Source organism: Capsicum annuum, chromosome 6, assembly GCF_002878395.1.
Source record: "Capsicum annuum cultivar UCD-10X-F1 chromosome 6, UCD10Xv1.1, whole genome shotgun sequence".
Classification (NCBI taxonomy): Eukaryota; Viridiplantae; Streptophyta; class Magnoliopsida; order Solanales; family Solanaceae; genus Capsicum; species Capsicum annuum.
In genome coordinates, this window is record NC_061116.1 from 37,171,249 (window position 1) to 37,184,800 (window position 13,552).

At 36.6% G+C, this 13,552-nt stretch overlaps 1 non-coding gene and 1 pseudogene across 1 annotated transcript; one reads left to right on the forward strand and one right to left on the reverse strand.

The window, feature by feature from the left end:
• Nucleotides 1–1,975: 1,975 nt before the first annotated feature.
• On the reverse strand, nucleotides 1,976–5,145 carry LOC124899471 (annotated as a pseudogene).
• Nucleotides 5,146–6,724: 1,579 nt separating this feature from the next.
• Nucleotides 6,725–6,831, forward strand: LOC124899765. Its single transcript, XR_007057329.1, has one exon. It is a non-coding gene; the product is annotated as a small nucleolar RNA R71 (small nucleolar RNA).
• Nucleotides 6,832–13,552: the final 6,721 nt, after the last annotated feature.

Sequence of the window (13,552 nt, forward strand, 5' to 3'; positions counted from 1 at the left end):
GGGTTTATTTCTGGTATACCCAACAAATCGTTAACATCAGTAGTTGTGAATCGAATCACCTTTCCTCGAACCTTCAACAAATGTTCAGGATGACTAGGGTCCCAATTGGCATAAAACTCTCTAACAAGGTGCAAATTGCACTCAATCGGCTGATGGAAAATGAAATTCATATTAAGTGCCTCGATTCTCCGTACCATAGATGGGCACTCTATTACTAAGCGATCATGATCAATATAGACCTCCGGAATATACTTAGCATTAGTATGCTTAGTATACCACTACTTTTCATCCTTTCGTACATCCTTGAAGCCAAATTTTTGAACCCACCCCCGCTGAAGTAGAGGGGCCCTAGGCACCCTAGTTAATTGCCCTTCAGATGGTCTGGTTCTCTTCCTAACAGGGGCAGAAGGTCCTACCTTTGCCTTGCCCCTACTTGGTTGTGGTTCCATTATGCCTGTAATTCAGAAAATGCAACACATATTTGAGTAGTTTAAACTTGAGACTAGCTAAACTGAGTGTGCATTACGGGTCACTTTGCACCCCACACTTAGTTGTTAGCTAAACACCTATGTTAACATCCAAGGTACTCAGACTTCCCTTTGTCTAGGCCTTATTATCACATATATAGACATCATATTACTCTGCGGGACACATTATCTTTTGTCATTTTCTCAGCACATAACACAGTCCCATCTATTCCCACCTAATTACTCACTAACAGGCTATGAATGAGATCATGTCACTACAACCCCATGCAGCAACGATTTATTTTCCTCGAATTTAACTAAATGTACTAAAATCAGACAGAAAGAGTGCATGCATAATGGAATTGAAATTACCCCCACTAAATCAACACAATTTCTGTCGGAATGAAATTTCCCCCAACTTCCTAAACCTTCTTGCTTCACCCATCTAACTACAATGCCCTTACATTCCCTGACCTCACAACTATTATGTGAAAAAAACTTTTCCAAAATACCAACAAAATATACCCATACAAGTTTCATCACATCAATTTTGAATAATGATGACTAAATTAAGAGGGCACAACGATGGCAAGACAATTATCATAGGCAATGCTAAAATTCAAAACTACTATGAGAGGGAAAAAACAAGATTATGCCTCAATACACTATCAATCATCACAATACACAAAAAGAAAGGTAATAAATAAAATTAATTCTTAAAGCACATACCTCAAAAAGTGAGATAAGGATGAAAGAAAGTGAAAAATTGTAGAAGTTTATCAGAGAGGGAGTGAGAGGGCGGTGCTGATGTTGAAATAAAAGGGTTTTGGGGTTTTGAAGGTATATTTATAGAGGGGCGGGTTGGGTTAGGTTTAATGAAATGCTTATGTCCGATTTTAGCCCACTCCGTGACGTGGTAGGATTGCGTAGACCTACTGGATAATGCCAAATGCCATTTAACTACCCACCGTGATGCGGTAGTTTTTGTGTGTAGTCACTGTAAATTGTCAATTTTCCAAGTTACGCGTTGCAATGAAAATCGCGACAAGCTACTGGAATTTGACAATTCTCAATTCACACTTCTCTGCGTCGCGATTGAAATCGCGTATCCTTACTTGAATTTGACAATTGTCAAAATAAGCAGTTTCATGTCACGCCATGCTTCAAAATTAGATTCCTTATGTCATTCTCATTACTTTCTTACCTGAGAAAATATCCACTTACACATATCATTTTGCAAACCTAATTTATTTTCTCAAATGTGATAATCTCCTCATTTCACTTTGAAATTCCCTGCAATCTCAAACAAAAACAACAAAAATTATAAGTAAAAGGGAGTTGCCTCCCACTCAGCGCCTTAGTTTTGGTCGTGGCACGACCCATTTTTTTGAATTTTTATTTTCTTTTTAATTTTACAATCCAAAAATTAAACTACCTATTACAATACATGGGTGGGTTGTCTCCCATATAGCGCCTTATTTTACGTCGTGGCATGACTCAGCTCGTCATCACTCATCACCAAAAGTGATAGATTCCTTGTGCTTGTCCGGATGATTCGCCCAATAATACTCTACATACTGTCCATTCATAAGGAACTTCTCTGTATTTTCTTTATTCCACAACTCCACAGCTCCATAGGGTGTCATGCGCACCACCTCAAAAGGTCCAGACCATTTCGATCGTAATTTACCCAGAAACAACTTAAGTCATGAATTAAACAACAATACAAGTTGTCCGAGTTCAAATTCCCTAACTTGAATTTGCTTGTCATGCCATATTTTGGTCTTCTCCTTGTAAAGCTTGGAATTTTCATAGGCGTGGAGTCTAAATTCATTAAGCTCATTCAGTTGCAATAACCTTCTTTCTCCCGCGATAGACATCTCAAAATTCATCTTTTTCACAGCCCAATAAGCTTGGTGTTCCAACTCTACAGGAAGATGACACACCTTATCATACACTAAGAGATATGGAGATATCCCAATGGGCGTTTTGTACACTGTTCGATATGCCCAAAGTGCATCATCCAGCTTATCTGCCCAATCTTTTCTCTGCCCATTCACTATCTTTTGAAGTATTTGCTTGATCTCCCGATTGGATACCTCTACTTGTCCACTCGTTTGAGGATGGTATGCAGTGGCAACCTTGTGCCGAACACCATATTTAGCAAGAAGAATCTTAAACCAATTGTTGATAAAGTACATACCTCCATCACTAATTATTGCTCTTGGCGTACCAAATCTGCAAAATATGTTCTTCTTCATAAAATTCAGCACCACTCTTGCATCATTAGTCGGACTCGCCATAGCTTTCACCCATTTAGAGACATAGTCAACTGCAACAAGAATGTACAAATTACCTATCAAAGGTGGGAAGGGTCCCATGAAATCAATCCCCCAAACATCAAAGACTTCAACTTCTAAAATATTATTCAGGGGCATCTCATGATGCCTAGATATAGTACCCAACCTTTGACATTGATCATAACTCTTTACAAACACCACTGTATCTCTAAACAGAGTCGGCCATAAAAATCCTGATTGCAACATATTTCTCACAGTCCTTTCACCCCCATGATGTCCACCATATGGAGATGAGTGGCAATCTTATAACACCTTTGAAAATTTAGCCTCTGGGATACACCTATGAATCACTCCATCTGGACCCTTCTTGAAAAGGTACAGTTCATCCCAAATATAAGCACGAGAATCATGGAGTAATTTCTTTCTTTGATGCGAGGTGGTTTGGGGAGGATACACCCCACAAACTATCAAGTTTACAATGTCAGCATACCATGGGAACTCAACTGGTTCTAATAACAACAACTTCTCATTAGGAAAGTCTTTCTTGATACTCTGAAAGTCATCCACAATATAGTCTCAATTTTCCAGCCTTAATAAATGATCAACAACTTAATTTTTAGCTCCTTTTCTATCATGCACCTCAAGATTAAATTCTTAAAGTAGCACAATCTACCTAATTAGTCATGGCTTTGCATCCTTTTTGTTCACAAGATACTTAATAGCAGCATGGCCTGTATGAACAATGACCTTGGTACCAATTAAGTAAGATCAAAATTTATCAAATGCATATACCATAGCCAACATCTCTTTCTCTATAACTGTGTAGTTAACTTAAGCATCATTCGGTACCTTGCTAGCCTAGTAGATCGATCAAAATATCATTTCTTTTATTTGACCCAACACTGCTCCTACTGCAATGTCACTAGCATCACACATTACCTCAAAAGGTAACTCCCAATCTGGTATGATCAAAATAGGTACTTCTATCAACTTCTTCTTAAGCTTTTCAAAAGTTTTATGGCAATCAGCTCTAAACTCAAACTTGGCTTCTTTCTCTAACAATTTACACATGGGACTTGCAATCTTTGAGAAATCTTGAATGAATCATCTATAGAACCCAATATGTCCCAAAAATCTTCATACGCCTTTGACTGTAACTGGATGAGGCAACTTTTCAATCACTTCAACCTTTGCTTTGTCAACTTCCAGCCCTTTGTATGACACTTTATGGCCTAAGACGATTCCTTACTTAACCATAAAATGGCACTTTCCCAATTTAACATCAAGTTTGTTTCTTCGCATCGAGCTAGAACTTTATCAAGATTTTGGAAACATTTTTCCAATGAATTCCCATGCGCAGAGAAATCATCCATGAATACCTCCATAAATTTCTCCACCATAACTGAGAATATCACCATCATACACCTTTGAAATGTAGCAGGTGCATTGCATAAGTCGAAGGGCATGCATCTGAAAGCATATGTACTGTATGGACAAGTAAACGTGGTCTTTTATTGGTCTTCCAGTGCTATGCTTATTTGATTGTAGCTATAGTATCCATCCAAAAAACAATATTACTCTTGCCTTGCCAATCTATCCAGCATTTGATCAATGAAGGAAATTGGATAGTGATCTTTATGAGTTGCTTCATTCTACATCTGATAATCTATACATATTCTCCAGCCGGTCACTGCATGTGTGGGAACCAACTCATTATCATCATTTGTCACTACTATCATTCCTCTCTTCTTTGGTACACAGTACACCGGACTCACCCATTTAGTATTGGAAATTGGGTAGATAATACCACTATCTAACTACTTGATCACTTCTTTTCAGACCACCTCCTTCATCACAAGATTCAACCTTTTTTTTTGCTGTATTCTAGGTTTGTACCCCTCTTCCATGTAAATATTATGCATGTAAAATGCTGGATTGATTTCTAAAATATTAGATATCTACCAGTCAATCACCTTTCTTCTCCTTTTAAGTGCTACTACAGCTTTTTTTACCTGTACATCTGATAATCCTGCAGACAAAATAACAAGCAAGGTATCTTGATCACCAAGAAAAACATATTATAAGTGATGAAGAAGAACCTTAAGTTCTAAGTTAGAAGCTTTTTCAACTAAAGGTTTGGGTGGTGGACCAATTGATCTATTCAAAGGCTCGATCATCACTTTATTTATCTCAATTATAGCCAAATTCCTAACCTGGACCAATTCAAATGATTCCAAATCCCCATGCAGATCATAATCCATCAAAGCTCGCTTTAATGGATCATCAGACAAAAGAAACTGCCACTCTAAAGCAAGATTAATAATCGATATTGAGGACAACTCTTCATATATGGCTGGCAATTTCAATGCTCTGTACATATTAAAAACCTCTACTTTATCGTGTGCTCAAATTGTTATTTTTCCAGCTGCCACATCAATGAGTGACTGCCCTATTGCTAGAAAGAGTCGTCCCAAAATAAATAGAACAACTAGATTAGCCTCAAAGTCAAGAATCACAAAATCCACAGGAAAGATTAAAGATCCCACTTGCACCAGTACATCTTCAATAATACCATCTGTTCTAACAAGTGACCTGTTTGCAAACTACAACACAATAGTTGTGGGTTTAGGGCTTCTAAGACCCATCTTTCAGTACCATGACGTAGGCATGAGATTTATGCTAGCACCCAAGTCACATAATACACGTGCACAAATAGTTTGACCAAGGGTAATCTATAAGGTAAAACTCCCTGGATCCTTCAATTTTTCGGGTAGTTTATTTTGAATTTTAGACGTTCACTCATGAGTAAGTAGAGCTGTAGAATATTCAGTAAATCGATTCTTATTGGCAATAATATCCTTTAAGTATTTAGCATATTTTGGAATACTCTACAGAATGTCAACAAGAGGAAGGTTTACTTGGACTTGTTTTAGAAGATCTAGAAATTTCTTAAAATTGGCTTCCTCTTGATGCTTTCTTGCCCTTTGAGGAAAGGGTAAGGGAATAGTCTTCTTCTTTACATGAATCTTCTCACTAGCCTTTTTTTATTTTACTTCCACTTTTGCATTCTCTTGCAACCTATCATCAGTGACCACAAAATTATTCTACTTCTAAACTATCTCCTTGGTTTGCAGCCCACTCCTTGTTGTAAGTGCATTTACCTATTTAGGATTAGCCTCAGTGTCGCTAGGCAATGATCCTTGTGGCCTTGTATTCTGCGATCCTGTAATTTGACCTGACTGCAACTCCAGATTTCTTGTGAGCAATTGTCTACTCTTCAACTCAGCTGCAAACTGTGCCTGTTGAGCCTTCATGTCCACCGCAAACTGTACTTATTAATCCATAAAATACTTAAGTATCTCCTCCATATTAGTATTCGAAGCAGTCGCCTGATTGTTCTAAACTGGTTGTGGATTTGGTTGCACTAGTCCCTTATATTGATTTGTATTATGTGCCTGATTTCCACCCCATGAGAAATTAGGGTGGTTCCTTCAATTTGGATTGTATGTACTGCCAAAATTTTGTTGACCCTGATGATTTGCATTCCCTACCTAGTTGATTGAATCTGGATTAACGGAACATGCATCTGCTTTATGCTCACCATTTCTGCAAACGTTACACCATGAATATACCTGTTAAACTACATTTGTTGCGGCTACTAGTTGTGTTGTACCCAACTTTAAGTTGTTAAGCTGAGTAGTCATATAGTTCTGCATTGCTGCAATCTGTGCTTGTAATGCAGTGAACTGATCAACCTCCAAAACCCCTACAACCTTCTTGGGAGCATTCCTTGAGTCTGCATACCAACTAGGATTCCCTTGTGTAATTTTATTCAGCAAGGTATACAATTCTTCATATGTTTTCTCCAAAGCTTGACCCCCTGCTGCTGAATCCAAGAGAATCTTTGTATTAGACTCAAGGCATTCTATAAATGTATGCACCAAAACATCATTCGCTTGATGATGATAAGGACAACTTCTGAGCATGCCCTTGAATCTCTCCCAAGCTTGGTAGAGATTTTCTCCATCTTTCTTTTTGAAACTCAAAATCTCACTCCTTAATCATACAGTTTTTGAGATAGAAAAGATTGAATGAGAAACCTTCGAGCCCAATCTTCCCATGTAGTGATGGATTGGTGTGGTTCAGCAAGTATCCATCTCTTTGCTTCCTCCAATAGAGAAAAGGTAAAGAGTGTCATTCTGACATAATCAGCATTCACATCTTCAGGAATATATGTATCGCTTATCTCCAGGAAGGTTTGTAAGTGCTGCTATATATCTTTATGTGAGAGTCCCTGAAATTCTCCCGTAGATCTCAACAATTGCACCATATTTTGTTTCAATTCCTACCGACCTCCTAGTTCAGGCTTTAAAATATTGTTAGTCACAAAGTGCGTAACTGGGATTGCCACTTCTCGAACAGGTCTTGCGACTGGTTGAACAGGAAAAACTGGAACAACAGGAGCTAGAATATTTCCAATATTTGGATCAACAACTATAGGATCGCGTATCTCCTCCATCGATCCCTGTTGAGTGTAGTATTGAGCTCTTCGTCTCTGATGAAAAATCACTTCTGGTTCTGCAAAGGGCTCTACTAACTCTTTATCCTTAGCCAGTTCAATGTTCATCTAAACCTGCAAAAATTCAGTAGCTAAGATCAAGTTGTTAACACTTAAACTTAATATCAAAAACCAAAAACTAAAGCAATTTACTAATTCTATTTGATCCCCAGAAATGACGCTAAAAACTTATTGTGTCTCTATGCACACGCAAGTGTACGTGATCTTGCAAGTAATATAATGACTTAGACAGTCAGATATCATTCCCTCGAGGATCAATAAACTAGAAATTTATTCAATCTTTAGTTCAAGACAATTGAGTATTAATTGTTTGATGGTATCAAGATTAATTTGATTCAGTAAATAAAATGTAAATTACTATACAAGAAATAATTAATTATAACTAGAGCAAAGCAAGCAACGGTTGTAATCAATGATGAGGACGATTCCAGGGTTGAGGTATTATGAACAGTTATACAATTCTCTAATCTTATTGTAGTCTAATTGGTCATTGGGTTGCTGGTTCGTAAGGGTTATGCCACGATCTTGGTCTCCCGACCTCAAATCTTCTATCTATTAAATGTTGGAACTATAACTCCCCCAGAGTTACAACAAATCTTCTAGATTCATGAAGTTGTCTTCTTGCAAGTGAACCAAGCAAGGCTTCTAGGTGTATCCCTATCCTAGATACTAATTCAAATCCCTTATTTTATAAAATAATAAGAACCTTGCTCCCTAATTTCTTCGTTCTATCCTATGATTCTCCTCCCGGATTCACATAGAAATATAAATTTATTCTAATTGTGGTCAATCGTTAAAATAGTAAGCTTAAAAAATTAAGAACAATCCAGATTATATTCCAAAAAGAAACTATGAATAAGAATATTAAAGAGTAATCAGGTTCTTAGTCTCAACCCCAGAAATAGGGTGTTTAGCTACTCATGTTTGAATTCATCATCCAAAATAAGTAATAAATCATACCCAAAACAAAACTTGAAGTAAATAAATTTAAAAGAATATTTTAGAACCCTAAAAGAGAAAAATTTTTCCTTTTCTGCCGCTGCTCTCCTTGACAAAAAAAGTTCCCCCACATTATCTTGGATTTTTCCTTTTGTAGCGGAGATAAAACACTTAAAATATTCTCGATTTGTCCACACGACATGTCGCGCCATGACTTTGATTGTTATTTTCCATTAAAATCTAGGAAATCGGGGAGCTCAAATATCCCCTGACAATTGTAAAATGCACCCTCACCGCAATACGCCACTATCGCGGTGAGCCACTGGATTGGGACAATTGCAAAATAGTCATCCTCCGCTAAACCTTCAAGTCTCTAAATCTGGTAAATGAAACTACTCCGCGATGTGGTAGTTTCGCGAACCTTCACTAGAATTTGACCATTGCTATTTTGTTGATCCCCGCGATGCGGAGTGTCTTCAAATGAGGATTCCTACTTTCCAGCTTCCATTTTTCAGCTTAATTTCACTCTCTTGCATTCCTTCACTACTTCCATATTCTCGTTGTATCCAATTATGCACAATTCTTCATGATTTTGAACCTGAAAGTACTAATCATATCTATTAGGCACGAAATGGAATAAAAGCTGAATTATACTTAAGAATTCATACAAAAGTTCTTGAACCAAGTCTAAATCTGGGTGCATATTGGTGCTTTGAACAGCATCCAAGGGAATGGATTTACGGCCTAGGACAAGTCAGCATGGCAGTAACTCTACCTAGCAGACTAGAGATCCCAAGAGCTAGATTCAAGGAGATCAAATAAAGTTGTGTCTGACAAATTCAACATTGTCAATATACCCAACCCATTCTCATGATGTAGACAATGTTTAGTAAACAAGGATAAGACTTATGGTGTGAAGTCTTTTAATGATTATCTAAATTTGGCATATTTGACCAAATAGATTAATCTAGAGGATTTAACGTTTAGAAATCACCTATGTGAGGGTAAAGAGGGAGCCACTTCAAGGAGAATGTTATTAAAGTCCTATTCTCTAAGCTCTTATGAGACCGAGACGTGTTCATGGCTGAAACAACAAAAACTGTGAGAACCATAAATGGTAAAAGGCTGGTTGTATGACATGTGTTGTCTAGGTGTACATTAAAGCTCGATGGTTCAAAGATATCAAATATACTGATTGACCAAGTGCATCCGATGCATGTTCAATATGAAAAGTTCAAAGGGAAACCTACTTATCCAGATGCAATCAGTCTTTGCTTAATGATCACATACTTGTCCGTAAAGTTTTACGAAGAGTAGCCATTTTCCATTCATATGGGGGATTGTTGGGTTCAATTGGTGTGAATGGAAAATGAAAAGTTGCTTGGAAAGGCACAACTCTTCGAGTAAAAGACACTATTTTAGGAAAAGGTATGACTGTTTGGATGGTTTTGGCTGTTCGGAAAAGATACACTATTTCGAATAGACAGACATGACTGTTCAAAAGGATACACCTTTCTGATGAACCATTGCCACCTTTCAAAAAGAACACTTAATAGCTATATAAACCTACATTTTTTCGCAAGTTTAGAATAAATTTTCTGCACTTGAAAACATTTTTTGTCTTCTAAAATACTCCGTGTGATCATCTAACTGTTGACTGAGTTCAAAGAAAATCCGATCTTTTGAGGTACTACTATAGTCGAATTGTTAAGACATTTTATCCTGAGAGGAAAATTTCGCAACCTCGGGTACTTCAGGAAAATTATTTCTTTAAGGACACTTAGTTTTTTATGCTTATCTAATTTTCTTTAAAATACTGAAAACACACTTCTTTGAAAGGTCGTTTATTGATCTTGTGTTGAAGGTGTTGGAAACTTCATAAGTGTTCTTGATTTATTCTTGAACTTGTGTTGAAGTTATTTTGCGAAAATATAGATTTTTGTCTACCCGAAAACTACAAAAATAACACTATGTGCTATAGAATGGAGTGTGCCTCTTTATATTGCACTCTTAAGATAATCCCCACAACCAAGTACTACTACCTAATATCTAATATGTAATATTTTTCAGGCTGTTACGGTAACACCAAGGCATCTAGAGAGTTTAAGACGCCTTAGTGAAGCTCTTGCTCAGAGTCGATTTTCAGAAAAGGTTGGTATAGCTTTCATAGAACTCGTCTTTGATGAAGATGCTATTTCCACTTCACGTGCATATTGAGAAAAAACATGTAATGGAGGCTTTTGACTTCTAGAAGCTGCCTTGCAGCAATCTGCAACTGAACATGCTAAAGGCATAATTGGGATGACCCTTTTTATATCACCAAAAAAAAAAATTAGCGGCAATAAATATGTACTTTGACAAAGAGTGCTAAAATTTATATCACATTAGTTAACTGTCATTGAATTTAATGATGCTATAGGCTTTAGGGGCATTTACAAATTGAGCTAAAATGTAAAGTCGCTGATAAATACCTCTAAAAAATATATTTAGTGGTAATATGTTGGATACATACAGATCTCAAGAAGTGATTGGCAATACAAATGATGAAAAATTGGAGGTTACTAATGAGAATCCAACGGAATGCTAAGAATCAATTGAGAGAAATGAAGAGGAAAGCGATGCTCAACAACATCTGAGAGAGCATGTATAGAAATGATATATCTCCCGTAAAGAGAGGTAGAAACAGCCATAGAAGAAGAAACATAGGTACAAAATCTAGCAGAATTAAATCGACACCTCCTTTTTTTGGGGGGAGGGGGTCGAAATAAAAACTCCAACCTTTAATCGTTTCCTAATGATCAGTGCAATCATTCGGAACATAAGAGGGGTGAGGTTTCGAAAAGCCAGTCATAGACTCAAAAGGATGGCTAACAAATATAACTTGGATATGATCACTATTTCAGAACCGACGGTGAGTATGAACAAAGTGGAAGGGTATACAAGAGTTTTGACATTCAACCACTGCACTACAAATATCAACAGACAGATGTGGTGTTTCTGGAGAGAGAATTGTACTGTTACTACCATTGAGAACCATGAACAGTATATTACTTTGAAAGTTCAAAAAGACCATAACATCCAGGAGTTATATGTAAATACTATTTATGCCAAATGCACTCGTATCGAAAGAATAGAATTATGGAGGAGTTTGGAATCTATAGATGCTATTATTAGTCATCCTTAGTGTATTGGGGGAGATTTTAATATGATTCTCCACTCCAAAGAGAAATTGGGAGGTCTGCCTCATAAAAATGTTGAAAGTTATGATTTTGTTGAATGTATGGGTTCTTGTGGTATGATCAATATCGGGTACACTGGTTCTAAATTCACTTGGTGCAACAATTGGAGACCAAGCAAGAGAATTTGGAAAAGGCTGGATAGGGTGTTTATCAATGATAGATGGTCTCAAATCTTTTGCTCCAACATTATTAAACACTTACCAAGGACTGGATTGAACCACAAACCTTTGTTGTTGAGATATCGTAACAGAAACAATGTTTGTAAAAAATACTTCAAATTTTTGAACTTATGGACTACTCAGTAGGATTTTCTTGACATTGTGAGTAATGAATGGAATAAGGTCATTGAAGGTAATCTAATGTGGAGATTACAACAGAAACTCAAACTCACGGGAAGAAGACTATCCAAATGGTCAAGGGAAGATATTGGAGATGTGATTGAACAAGCTGATATCTAGGAGGCAAAAATGCAAGTGTTAGAGGATATGGACTTAAATTTGAGAACTGAAGATACTAAGGAGGAATTGAATAAAGGGAAGGTAGATTATATTTGCTGGCTCGATAGACAGGACAATTTTTAGAACCAAAAATCTCATGTCAGATGGTTTGAGTAGGGTGATAGTAATACCAAGTATTTTCATGTTATGATCAGAGATAGAAGAAGAATTTTATGTTTACATAGAATCAAAATAAGAAGTGAAAGTAGGTCTCTGGTGATGATAAAATTGCCAAAGTTGCTATCAAATATTTTGAACAACTTTTTTATCTAAAAAATGCTACTATTGATCCAAGGATTTTGAAGTGTATTCCCACCTGCATTACTGATGATGATAATAGGATTATGACTTCATGTCCATATGAAGATGCAGTATTCAATATGAGCACAGATAGTGCACCTGGACCCAATGGATTTTCAGGGAAATTCTACCATACTTGTTGCGATATTATTAAAAAGGATGTGATAGAATTTGTACAGTTTTACTTTCTCGGAGGAAAACTGACCAAATTCTTCACTCATACCCTTCTAGTACTAATCCGTAAAGTAGAGTGCGCAAACAACCTCTCTAATTTCAGACCTATTAGCTTGAGAAAATTTTCTAGCAAAATTATTACCAAGATTATTTCCAAAAGACTCAATACTATGTTGCCTTTTATGATGTCAGAAAATCAAAGTGGTTTTCTGAAAGGAAGGCTTATTACAGAGAATGTTCAATTAGCTCAGGAAATTGTGCATAATATCAAAAGCAAGAACAAAGAAGGAAATATGGTCATCAAACTTGATATGACTAAGGCATATGACAGAATGTCGTGGTCTTTTCTTATTGTTGTCTTAAAAAGGTTTGGTTTTTCTATAGAAGTCACAAACATGATCATGAGCATTATCTCCAATATATGGTATTCCATTATTATTAATGGAACCAGAAATGGTTTTTTCTTACCAGGGCCTTAAATAAGGAGATCCTATCTCTCCTTCTCTTTTCATAATTGGTGCTAAAGTTCTATCTAGGCTGCTTAATAATCTAATTCATAGTGAACATTTTTTGCCTTTTTCTATGTCTAATACAGGTCCTATTATTAACCATTTGTATATTTACCAGTGACAATACCAAATCTATTAAAATGATGATGAAACAGATTCATTGATATGAGAGATATTCAGGCCAAAAGATGAATAGAAACAAGTGTTTTTTCCTTACAGACCCTGGTACTGGACTAAGCAGAATCAACAAAATAAGAGATGAAACTGGCTTTCTGGATAAGCAATTTCCATTTGATTATTTGGGATGCTCGATTTATGTTGGTAAAAAGAGAGTGGAATACTTTGAATTGAAAAATTGCTTTCCAAGGTAATCAAAAGGTTGAATGGATGGCAGAGTAACATGTTATCTTTTAGGTTGAAAACTATGCTTATTAAACATGTCCTTCAGTCTTTGCCAAGTTACAAATCACCGCTTTAAGTCCCCCAAAGGAAATTATAAAGCTTATGGAGAAACACTTTGTCAGATTTGTGGGGGGGATCCACAAATT